We start from the raw sequence: 12,666 nt of genomic DNA, 5'->3' as shown, positions 1-12,666 counted from the left end.
AATGTTTTAAAAACTTGTACCAAATATAAAATGTTTGATTGTCCTTTTGCTAGCTAACTAGATATCAGCCTGTTAGCATTGTTTGACAAAATCATTTGGTATAACCAAAAGTGTCATTCGGTAAAACCGAAATTTTGGTTAAACAATGACTTTTTTGGAGACAAATTTTGTCCATCTTGTAGAAAAATGACAAAAGCAGTGTTAATTGATAATAAAAAATACATAATCTCATTGTTAATAAATATTTTAAATTATTAATTTTACACTTTTAAAAACCTTATTCGTCAATTACCCATATATATATATATATATATATATATATATATATATATATATATATATATATATATATATATATATATTTGTGTGTGTATTTTATTTTAACCTCATAAAGAGAAACTAAGTATTGTGTTTCTCATGTATTTTAGAGCCAAATGTGAAAGTTACCTTTTTAGAAGTGTTTCAGAGGACATTTGTTCATCTCTGTCTTTGTTGTGTGACCACTCATCACTCTTGACTTCATCATAATGAGTACATTAAGTTTATCTGCACAGAGAGGGTAGAGAACTAGATAAAAACAGAGGTCAAGGGATGGAGAATCTGTTATTTTGTGACACTGGAAGGAGACGAGGATTTGTGGAGGGAATCTAAATGGGAAAAGCAGTCTGAGCAGTAGATAAAGAGAGCTCACTGTAAACTCACTTTCAAGGCTGCTGTCAGTCTGTGGGCCAGACCATTTCACCAGTCCTTCCTCTGAACACATGGACTGCTGCTTCATCGGGATATGACTGGAAGAGCAAAAGAAAAGTCTTGCATTCATCCATCGGGAAAAGTAAGCTTGATGCCATTTTTACAGAGCTGGAGGGACCTCATGTTTGTGCCACAAGCGAATCGTGCGTGATTCTCTGTCCAAGACTGTGAGTTTGATAGAGTAGCATACCCCTCCGCATCAAACTAGATTTTTCAAATATGATAAATACCTTGGCCAGATCCCACCCCCTCACTGCGCTCTCACTGCAAAAAGACTCACCCCCAAAAAGTCTGGATTCAATTTTTGACAAAAGGAGAGCTTGTGAAAAAGGGAGAAAACCCCTCTTGTCTTGTAAATCCATTATTGTCCAGGTTATACTCCAAATCCTGCTTTAATATATGTGTTTGTTTAGGATTTACCCTCAATCCGCCACTACATAATCCCATTCACCGACTAAGTTTAGCAGTACAAATAAATATGGTAATGGATCCCCCACACATATCGGTAGAGAGGCAGTTACGGCACCCAGGCCCAATCTTTTCCAGATGGCATCGATAGATCACATTATTTACATGCTGAGTATTCGGTTTCCACGGTAACGCTGGCCACTTTCGCGCGCGCCTCCGCAGTGCGCGGCCTGTTTTCTGCCTTGCGGGTCCTGATTGCTCAGGAATGAAGATCGTTTTCATTAGGATGCTGATGCACAGATGTAGTTCCCCATAAATGCACCTTCTCCGTGCTGTCTTTGCATTGCCTATGATACCCGATACCCTCATTCAAGCCCACATTAAAGGCTAATCATGTCTATCATTTCCATTAGCGCAGTGCGCTGCCGGCTCATTCACCCGTGCAATGCGGTCTAGATGTGCTTCATTATATGCCCCGTCCCTATCAGTGCTCTTACGGTTAATTAACTTAGAGCAAGATCCTAATTGCTAGATCCTCAGTATTGAATGACTTATTGAACGTTCTTTGAGACGCTCTGCGGTGTCTCCACTAGAGGGTGACCTATGATCACGCAACTGACCCGCGACCTCTGAGCTGTGATGAGAGGAATGAGGGACGTCTGTTTACAAAATTGGTTGTAAGGTGGTTAAGAATTCTAAACGCAAAAAACACTAATATAGGATGTGAATTAAGGTTATAAAGTAGGCTTATGATCTCTTGTAGGCTATCTTTGCTTAAAACGCGTTTACAAAACAGCCATATATTTGTGTTGCTTTTGTTTAGTAAGTCGACATCTTATGGAACAGACTGAGTAAACATGAATGTGTGTGAATGGTAATGATAAATGTGTGTAAAATGAAGGCTATATCGTTACAGCTACTGTTCTCTCAACCAAACTGAATGTACCAAGGCTTTTTGTTTTCATTACCTTTTCTTTTACTACTCTGCATGCTTCCTAATGTTGGGAAGTATTAGTGTCCAAGAAAGGAACTACAAATGTGTCAGAAAATTTGACACATTTAAAGTTGCTAGTATTTGTTCCTAAGACCACAGTAGTTCACACCTTCATTTTGTAACACACATATTTAACCTTAAATGTAAAATGCAGGCCTTGGACAAGCAGCTAGAAAAGTTTAAAAGTCGAATACACAGTGATTTCATTAATGGGGAAAAATATACATATTCAGATTGGCACGGAAATGTTGGCCTCATATTTTCAGTTAATGGTCTGAGCTATCATAACCAGCTGGTTCTGGGCACAAGCTTGTCATGATCTTTAAACAAAATTAAAAACCAGCTGTAAAAATGAGCGGGTAATACGAAATAGGTGTTTGGAAATGTAAATTCAGTTTTTATGCTTTAAGATTTACATTTTGCAGTAAAAATTGCCAGCAGAGAACGCCTGTTGACTAGCACACTGCAAGTCTTTCTCAGGTATGAATGGGATAATGTCTCTCTTCTATATTTGTTTTACAAAAATATTATTATTAATCTTTGTTTATGGAATTTGTTGACTTTATTTTGTGTATAGGGCTATTATGTCACTCCAAAGAAACGTATGCATTTTATATCAATTTTAAATAAGTAGTTACAGCGATAAACCAAAATAACTGGTACTTCTTTCAAATATATTTATCATCATTATAGTGAAATCTATATAAAAATGAACACAGATAGAACAAGCTACTGAAAATGATTGGTGCTGCTATATCTGTCACTGCTCGTCAAATGACTATTTACTTATCCATCTGAGATGTTTATGGTTTCTATTAAATTAGTGTTAATCTTTAGACAGCCGTCTTTAGGATATGAAAAAAGATTCCAGCTGTGGTGGGTATGGCTGCTTTCTCCCCACTTAATTATTCAGGAAAACAGCTGTAAACCAACAGGCCGTAAACCAGCTAGCAGATCCTGCTTTTTCTCAGAGCCACATACTGTACATTTTAATTATGTTTCTAATTACATGCATACACTCAAAGAGGTTTTTGTCGTCGCCTTTGTGTGTCACTGAACCGGCTAATTTCAGTCATGAATGCAAAGAATATTGACGCTTCTATTTTGGGCTTAGTGATTTTGTGTCGCCTGCAGTCATGGCATTTCCTGTACATTTTGAATTATGACAATTTAGCAGCAAATGCGGACAATGTCTTCTCTGAATTTCAGTAGCTAATGTACACTTGTTACCACAAGGTGGACTGCAGCTACTGTGTATCCGTTTCCTTGATTCTGTTCATACATGGCTGTACACTGTAAATCCTTCTTAAACTGAGACATACCGTACCATTTAACTATCTTTGTACCCTCTTCTAGAGGATGCCAAGGTCTCCCCCCACTTAACAACAACAGCAGCTTTGTGTTTCCCGTGAAGAATGTAAAGAGATTACGCTGAAATAAGATGCAAATAGAAATTACAGGGTTTGCTGCAGCTAGAGGGAGGAGGTTCCAGGCCTGTGACTTCACTGTAAAGTGATACCCTTTACATACTCTGAAGAGTAGCCTGCTGACAGCAGCAGGGCCTAAAAAGGGCACACACACATACTGATGCATGCTTTATAATGCACTGCGTAGAGCAGTCTGTGTGTGAGAAGATTCAAAAGAGGGGGCACATTTGTAATGATGCACGGTGGTGAAACAAGGCTGTCTGGATATAATCAGAGTCCTGTTCCAATGTTACGGTGCCTCCTTTCCTCCGTCTGTTTTTCTCTCCCCTTCTTTCTTTTGCTTCACAGCAGCAACACCTATAATGACAGCTGTTGCTCCTTCCCTTTTAAAGTTGGCATAAATGGAAGTTGCGAGTCTTTTCTTCTATATTGTGAAGTTTATCTGAGTGAAACGGCTTTTGGAACAAGAAATAATGTAGGACGGGACTTGATTTGGTAACACTTTATTTTAAGGGGACATAGATACTACATGTACTTACTATAGTAATAACAGTAAATTCTGCATAATTACAAGTAACTAAACCAAACCCTAACTCTGTAGTAGTTAATTAATATTTTTCAGTACTTGAGTGAGTACAATGTAACTATGTCACTAAAATAAAGTGTAACCATTAGAGTTTGTCAGTTGGGAATTGATTGGGTCATTGGATGGTAGTGGTTTGCAATTGCTGTGATGTCATGTGAGTGACAGGTTGATCCCACCCTCGTGCTAGAAACACATCATTAGAATAAAGAAGAGATGTCCTTGCAAGAGGGAGGGGAAGTTATTTTTATTAAAGATTACAAGGTATTAAAATATTAAAAATACCCAAAGGATTGACCGAGATGAAGCTGTTCTCTGCGGGTACACAAGCATTGAATGGCCACTGGCGGCCTGGAGCTCTCATCTGCAAAAGCATCAAAACAAATAGTAAAATAAGCGCTATGTTAATATTAGGGCTGTCAACATTAACACATGCAATTAATTTTTTCCAGTTTAACGTGTTTAATTACAATTTATTCATTACAATATATGATCACGCTCTTATTCATGCAAATGCTTTTAAACCATTTAAGTGCGCCAAAAGAGGAAAAAGAGAACACGTTAATGTCCTGTCACACACACGACACACAGAAAGTCACGCGCCAGAATTGTGCGTATGGATGATTAATTTAGGCTATAAATTATGCAGTGCAGAGTGTTTGGTAACTAATCAATTTCTGTATTTATCTGTTAGACAGGTACGGGCACTGGTAGGTAAGTTCACTTAAATTAAAAGAAACCTAATAAATGTACAAAATTATAGCTTTCAATTACACTGTAATTTTGAATGGCTATAATTCATGTTTAAAATTGGGGGGGATCAATCTCATTGAGACACCAGTAGCAGTATTAGTATCACTGATACTGACCTTCATTCATAACAAGATGCCATTAAACAAGTATTTAAAATACTGTCTTGTTTTAATTTGGAGATTAACTGTGAAATTATTACATTATAAAATATATTAAAAACGTATAAAAACGTGAGTTTTTAAATTGCGATTAATCGTGATTAATCTCAGAAATTTTTTTGATTAATCGAGTTAAATTTTTTAATCGATGGACAGCACTAGTTTATATAAGAGTGACATATTTGAGGTCTAAATAACTACATTCTCATTGCTCGTCTGCCATGACAGTCGCCGCAAGCTGGGTGATACAAATGGTGAAACGGCACCAGTGCTGATACTGGGAGAATACCGCACGGCTCTCAGCCAATCAGATTCGAGAACCAGAAAGAACGGTTGTATAAACTGCAATATTCCATATAAATAAGAAATATCCATTTTGCTTTTGTAGTGACTATAAATATACCTTTTGTCATCTTTTGAAATAGCACATTTGCATGTTTCCTCAATTTTATAATGGAATAGAATAAAATCTTTTATGCCGACATGACTGGGTCAGTGACTTGTGCAGATGAAACATACATGAGAAAGTATGTGAAATGTAATGTAATGTACAAAAACAATACAACATGCATGAAAAAAGTGCTGTGATACTGAATATTCTGATGTTCAGACTACAGAATAATTGTATATTGCAATTTTTCCTAAATTTAGATATGTTTGTAACTGCACATATGTAGCTATGATTGGATTCCTCACAAAAGAAGGGAACCCAACTGTTTCTGAATTTTGATGTGTAACTGTGTAGTTGTAGTCTATCAGTCATCAGTTTGCTAAGCGTGAAGTGTGATGGGGCTATTAGCAATGCCTAATGTAATGAAGCCTGAACCAATAAATGATTTAATCATCAAAGCATGGCCAAAATAAACCAAATCTCACTGGTCTATCCAGAATCTGCTACCAGTTCATGCTGATGAGTCATGAAGTGCAGAAACCAGTAAACCCACCAGGTTATTATGTGTGAAAGAAAGAAAGTGTCACTGTCTAAAGCAATTGTTTCCCTACATCCTGAATCTATTATGAAAAACACACAAAAAAAACAAAATATATATATATATATATATATATATATATATATATATATATATATATATATATATATATATATATATATATATATATATATATATATAAGGTCATTTTGGATATGCTGGGGTGAAATTTTCATCTAAATGAGCAATTGTTGTTTTTTCCATCAAAAGGAGACCATGGTAATAATGTCCATCCACTTACAACCAGTGTTTTCTGTGGTCAAATTAGGAAAAGTCTCATGTTTCCAGTATCGCTCTAATACACATCATTATGGATTCAGAGACCTGGAAATCATTATTCCAATACTTAACATGTAATCATCAAACCTAAAAAATAAAGAAAAAGAAGATAAAAAGTAAAAAGAATAAAAGAAAGTCATAAATGCAGCTTGTCAATTTATTGATTGTGACATCTAATCAAAAGCATGCAATTTTCTTTCTTTGCAATCTCCGTTAGGGCAGCCACCTGATATCTTCTGATGTGCACAACTTGTCTTCATTTAGGCAGATGGTCAAGGTTTGAAAGTATTTTTCATATACTTATAAGCATAAATAAAACTTTCAAATGTACACTAAAATTCTTTTTTTAAAGAAATGAATATTTAAAGAAACAGACATTTATAATGTTCAAATACATTTATAATCAAAGAATCATGAAAAAAGTGTAGCACAGTTTCCATAAAAATATTAAGCAGCACGACAACGTTTTCAACATTGATAATAATAATAAGAAATGTTTCTTAAGCACCAAATCAGAATTATTTCTGAAGGATCACATGACACTGAAAATAAGAATAAATCATATTTTAAAATATATTTAAAGGTGCCCTTGATTCAAAAGTTGAATTTATCTTTGCATAGTTAAATAACAAGAGTTCAGTACATGGAAAAGTACATTGTTTCCTCCTTCTTATATAAATCTCATTTGTTTATAAGATCTCCGAAGAACAGGTGAATCTCAACATAACACCGACTGTTACGCAACAGTCGTGGTGTACGCCCCCAATATTTGCATATGCCAGCCAATGTTCCCAACATTACGAAAGGCATTAGACAAGGGCAGGCATTAACTTCTAGATCTGTGCACAGCCGAATCATCAGACTAGGTAAGCAAGCAAGAACAACAGCGAAAAATGGCAGATGGAGCAATAATGATAACATGATATTTTTAGTGATATTTGTAAATTGTCTTTCTAAATGTTTTGTTAGCATGTTGCTAATGTTCTGTTAAATGTGGTTAAAGTTACCATCGTTTATTACTGTATTCACGGAGACAAGAGCCGTCGCTATTTTCATTTTTAAACACTTGCAGTCTGTATAATTCATAAACAACTTCATTCTCTATAAAACTCTTCAACAGTGTGTAATGTTAGCTTTAGCCACGGAGCACAGCCTTAAACGCATTCATAACCAAATGTAAACATTCAAATAAACACTGTACTTATGCGATTAGACATGCTGCAAGATGAACACTTTGTAAAGATCCATTTTGAGGGTTATATTAGCTGTTTGAACTTTTTTTATGTTGTTTAAGGCAAGTGCGAGCTTCGTGGGCGGAGAGCACGAACAATTAAAGGGCCAGCAGCCCTGAATCGGCTCATTTATAATGATGCCCCAAAATAGGCAGTTAAAAAAATGAATTAAAAAAAATCTATGGGGTGTTTTGAGCTGAAACTTCACAGACACATTCAAGGGACACCTTAGACTTATATTACATCTTTTAAAAAAAGGTTCTAGGGCACCTTTAAATTGTAATAATATTTCACAATATTACTGTTTGTACTGTATTTTTGATCAAATATATGTAGCCTTGATGAGCATAAGAGACTTCTTTTAAAAACAAATCTTACAGACCCCAAATTTTTGAACAGTAATGTAAGATGTCCAGTTGTGTGTGAGAGTCTCTACTGGCCGAGATCAAAATGCTACTGAATTATATGTAGTTTAGCTTCTCCAAGCTCATGACCTTAAACATGATCTTTAACCCCTCTCGTGCTCTACTGTATGATAGCTGGAGAGTGAAGACAGCAGATGGGAGTGAGAGAGCAGAGACCCTTTCTCCACCCCCGTCACTCCTTCCCTCCTGTTCTGTCAGCGCTAAAACAGAGAAGGAGACAAGGTGCTGAAACACATCCCTCCTGAGGGACGACCCCCTCCCACCTCAGCACCACACAGACACACACGGCTGGCTGCTTCCCTGCCTGTTTGAAAACGGTCATGCATTTGCCTCTGACAGGCAGGAGGACCACAGCACATGTTCCCCACAGCTGAGAGGGACGTCTGGTGGCCTGTGCTCACTGTGAAGCCTCGGGTCCCAGCGAACAGAGCAAAAGTGTGCCGTTCTGAAGTAAGAACATTGAAAGAGATGACTCTACTATAGCCCACCCAAAGCCCAGCCCTGTGTACTTGTCTTGGACTACTGTGTCTTTCGGTGCTGCAGGCTAGTCAGCCATAGCTGTAATGGAAACCAGACTCTCCTCTCAGGAGCAAACATTGCTTTACACAAAATACTTCTCACCAGCTGCTTATTTTCCTTAACAGACCGAAGTAGGAGGGGAAAAAAATAATTAAAATACGTGGAAATTTCCAAAAGCTCTTCAATAAAATGGAATTGTTCATTCAACTAGCCAAGCCATCCATCTACCTATCCATCTTCTCATCAATTCATCCATCCATCCATCTATCGACTTGGGTGGCAGGCGCCCCGTGGGCTGCAGTGTCAGAGGGGAAGGCCTGTCTGTCAGTGTCAGGATGCTGGCGAGTTAGGGAGCTGTTGATGCAGGCTGAGGTCCCTGCGCTCCCCAGGCCCGTGCCCTCCTAGCCCTGCCCCGTGGTGGGCCATGGCCCCCTGCCTCTATATATTATCACAGGTGGGCTGTTGGTTACAGCCACCCTGCCCATTCTCTCCACAGCACATCAGGGGCGGTCAATAGGCCCTGGTTCTATTACTTGAAACTTGGCCAGGATTTTTAGAACAGATCTATGAGGGTGGTTGGGCAGGTAGATATGCAGTGAGGAGATGAACAATTAGTGATCAGGGAGGGCGATGAAAGAGGTCGACATTCACGCAGCAGAGAGGCAGCCATTCAATATGCAGTAACGGGCACAAAAACTTTTGGACAGTTAATAGCAGGGTTATACTTCATTCAGAATTGAATTCAGATTGAATTTCCTGAATTTCAATTGAGGTAGCTGACGAGATGCAGTATTGCAATGTGAATTTGGATGTAAGAAAGCAGAATTAAAATTGTTATTTGGTATTGATAATTTTTACAAGAAAAGCGAAAGCCAACTTTGAATGTTCGCATGAAAAATCCTTTTTTGAAAATTTTGAAAAAGTGTAAAAAAGTCTTTTGAAGATTTGAAAGGTTTATGGGCCTTATGGCAAGAAATATTTTATATATATTTTATTTTTATAAAAGTCAACATGAAATCTATTTATTTTCTAAATGCATGTTATTGATCTTATTGTGAACGATTTATCCATATACGTTTCATTTTTGGAAAAAAAAATTGAGCTCCTAATTTTCATTAAAATGTCATAAATCAATCCTCTGGTAAAACGATCCTTCTGGTGATGTATGTCAGACTTCACCAATCATTTAGTCCACATAACCCTATTATCTCTTAATAACAATCGACTGCAAGCTTGCATTTAGATGTGCCTCCATCCAATCAACAACAGATGGATAGAATCAAGTCCAAGTCAACATTTTTTTCTCTTTTTTGATAATCCACTTCACTCGGATGATGTACGTCACCATATGAAGAAACGAAGAAGAAAAAAAGAAAAGATCTGACACTACTTGTATTATATTACACATTAAAAAAGGTACTTTTTGGAGAACACTTAAAGGGTTAGTTAACCCAAAAATGTAAATTCTGTCATTAATTACTCACCCTCATGTCGTTCTACACCCGTAAGAACTTTGTTCACCTTCGGAACACAAATTAAGATATTTTTGATAAAATTCGATGGCTCAGTGAGGCCTGCATTGCCAGCAAAATAATTAACACATTCAGAAGCTCAGAAACCTACTAAAGACATATTTAAAACAGTCCATGTGAATACATTGGTTCAACATTAAAGTTATGAAGCGACAAGAATACTTTTTGTGCACAAAAAAACAAAAAAATCGACTTTATTCAACAATATCTAGTGATGTGCATCGAAGCTTTACGAATCTTTTGTTTCGATTCAGTGGTTCGCAGCTTGTATCAAACTGACAAAGTCACGTAATTTCAGTTAACGAGCCTTCCATATGTCATAAGCGTTTCGAAATGTCAGTGGTTCACCACTGGGAAGCGTGACTTTGGCAGTTTGATACACACTCCGAACCACTGAATCGAAACAAAAGATTCGTAAAGCTTCATGAAGCAGTGTTTTGAAATCACCCATCACTAGATATTGTTGAATAAAGTTTTGTTTTTTTGGCATACAAAAAGTATTCTCGTCGCTTCATAACGTTAAGGTTTTAAATATGTCTTTAGTAGCTTTCTGGGCATCTGAAAGTGTTAATTATCTTGCTGGCAATGGAGGCCTTACTGAGCCATCAGATTTGATCAAAAATATCTTAATTTGTGTTCCGAAGATGAACAACAAATTACGAACGACATGAGGGTGAGTAATTAATGACAGAATTTTCATTCTTGGGTGAACTAACCCTTTAATTTCCAAGAATGTATTATTTAGCTGTCTTGAATTACTTTGAATTGAAAGTAAATTTCTCTTCCTGTGATTCCAATTCAACTTCTTGTTTGGCATAGCTAATTCAATTAATTTTCCCATTTATTAATTAAAAAGGAGCCAAGTTCTGAATTATGAACTTTGTTTGAAAAAGCTAAACTGTCACACACAAAAAGGTTATGCTGTATAAGATCTATAGCTGTTTTGGGCCATTATTTAAATAAATGCATAAAATATTAACTTTGAATAAACCAAAATTACATAAATATTGAGCAATTTATTATTTTTTTGGGGCCACACTCTATTGAAGTTTCATTTATTTGGATTTTCATTTGCTTAAAAATATAAATAAACTGATTTTCTTATTGTAAAACAAAGGAACCTCAGTAAAGTTGGAGATGTTATTCATGGACCACACACACACACACACACACACACACACTCAAACACAGAGATTAGCCACATATTATTTTCCTGAAGTCTATCACAGTAGGGTGCTGCCAGTTCTGTCTCTGCATCCACCCGGCTTTGCTCTCTTTCTCTTTCTGTCTCTCCGTCTCTCCACCCCTTTATTTCTGTCTCGCATACTCAATCACACAAAATGTCAACTGTAAGCATAAGTGGTTTGTCCAAGCACCACAAACTTTTTATTTTGCTGCAGCACATTAAAAGAAGAAAGAAGAAGGGGGCTATAACAAGATGCTGTAGTAAAACCACCTCTTCTAGAAGAACAGAAAGAGAAATATCATCATCATCATCATATCATGAGAAATTCCTCTTTAGAGAGGTGCAGAACAAGGCAATGCAACTGGGTGGCCAGGAAATAGATGCCAAAGGCACTAACAGCCAACAGAGAGAGCGGGAATCACAGAGCGTGATGCAAACACAAAGTGAGGTTTTGGTATAGACACGCTGCTTGATCACGGTCTATGTGTTACAGTGCCGCAGGAGACGGTCTTGAATATAGAATATGTGTGTGAATACAACCAGATGCAAAGGTGAGATTAATCAGCAGCAGATGTGCTTGAAGGGGACACAGAAGTCTGAAATACTGCAAAACACAGAGCTGTTTGAAAAACCAGGAGGTCGATAATTACATAAAATGAAATGCTAGAGTTGGATTTTAAAGGGTTAGTTCACCCAAAAATGAAAATAATGTCATTTATTACTCACCCTCATGCTGTTCCACACCCATAAGGCCTTCGTTCATCTTCGGCATGGCTCAGTGAGGCCTGCATAGCCAGCAATGACATTTCCTCTCTCAAGATCCATTAATGTACTAAAAACATATTTAAATCGGTTCATGTGAGTACAGTGGTTCAATGTTAATATTATAAAGCGACAAGAATATTATTGGTGTGCCAAAAAAATTAAAATAGCGGCTTATATTGTGATGGCCGATTTCAAAACACTGCTTCATGAAGCTTCGGAGCGTTATGAATCTTTTGTGTCAAATCAGCGGTTCGGAGCGTGATTTCAGCAGTTTGGCGGTTTGACACGAGATCCGAATCATGATTCAACACAAAAGATTCATAACGCTCCAAAACCTAATGAAGCTAATATAAGTCGTTATTTTGTTTTTTTGGTGCACCAAAAATATTCTCGCCGCTTTGTTATATTAATATTGAACCACTGTACTCACATGAACTGATTTAAAGGATTAGTTCACTTTCAAATAAAATTTTCATGATAATTTACTCACCCCCATGTCATCCTAGATGTTCATGTCCTTCTTTCTTCAGTAGAAAAGAAATTAAGGTTTTTGATGAAAACATTCCAGGATCATTCTCCTTATAGTGGACTTCAATGGCCTCCAAACAGTTGAAGGTTCAATTCAATTCAATTCAATTCACATTTATTTGTATAACGCTTTTCACG

Source organism: Chanodichthys erythropterus, chromosome 14 (assembly GCF_024489055.1).
Source record: "Chanodichthys erythropterus isolate Z2021 chromosome 14, ASM2448905v1, whole genome shotgun sequence".
Classification (NCBI taxonomy): domain Eukaryota; kingdom Metazoa; phylum Chordata; class Actinopteri; order Cypriniformes; family Xenocyprididae; genus Chanodichthys; species Chanodichthys erythropterus.
The sequence above is the reverse complement of the archived record's forward strand: the minus strand, read 5'-3'. Positions refer to the sequence as shown.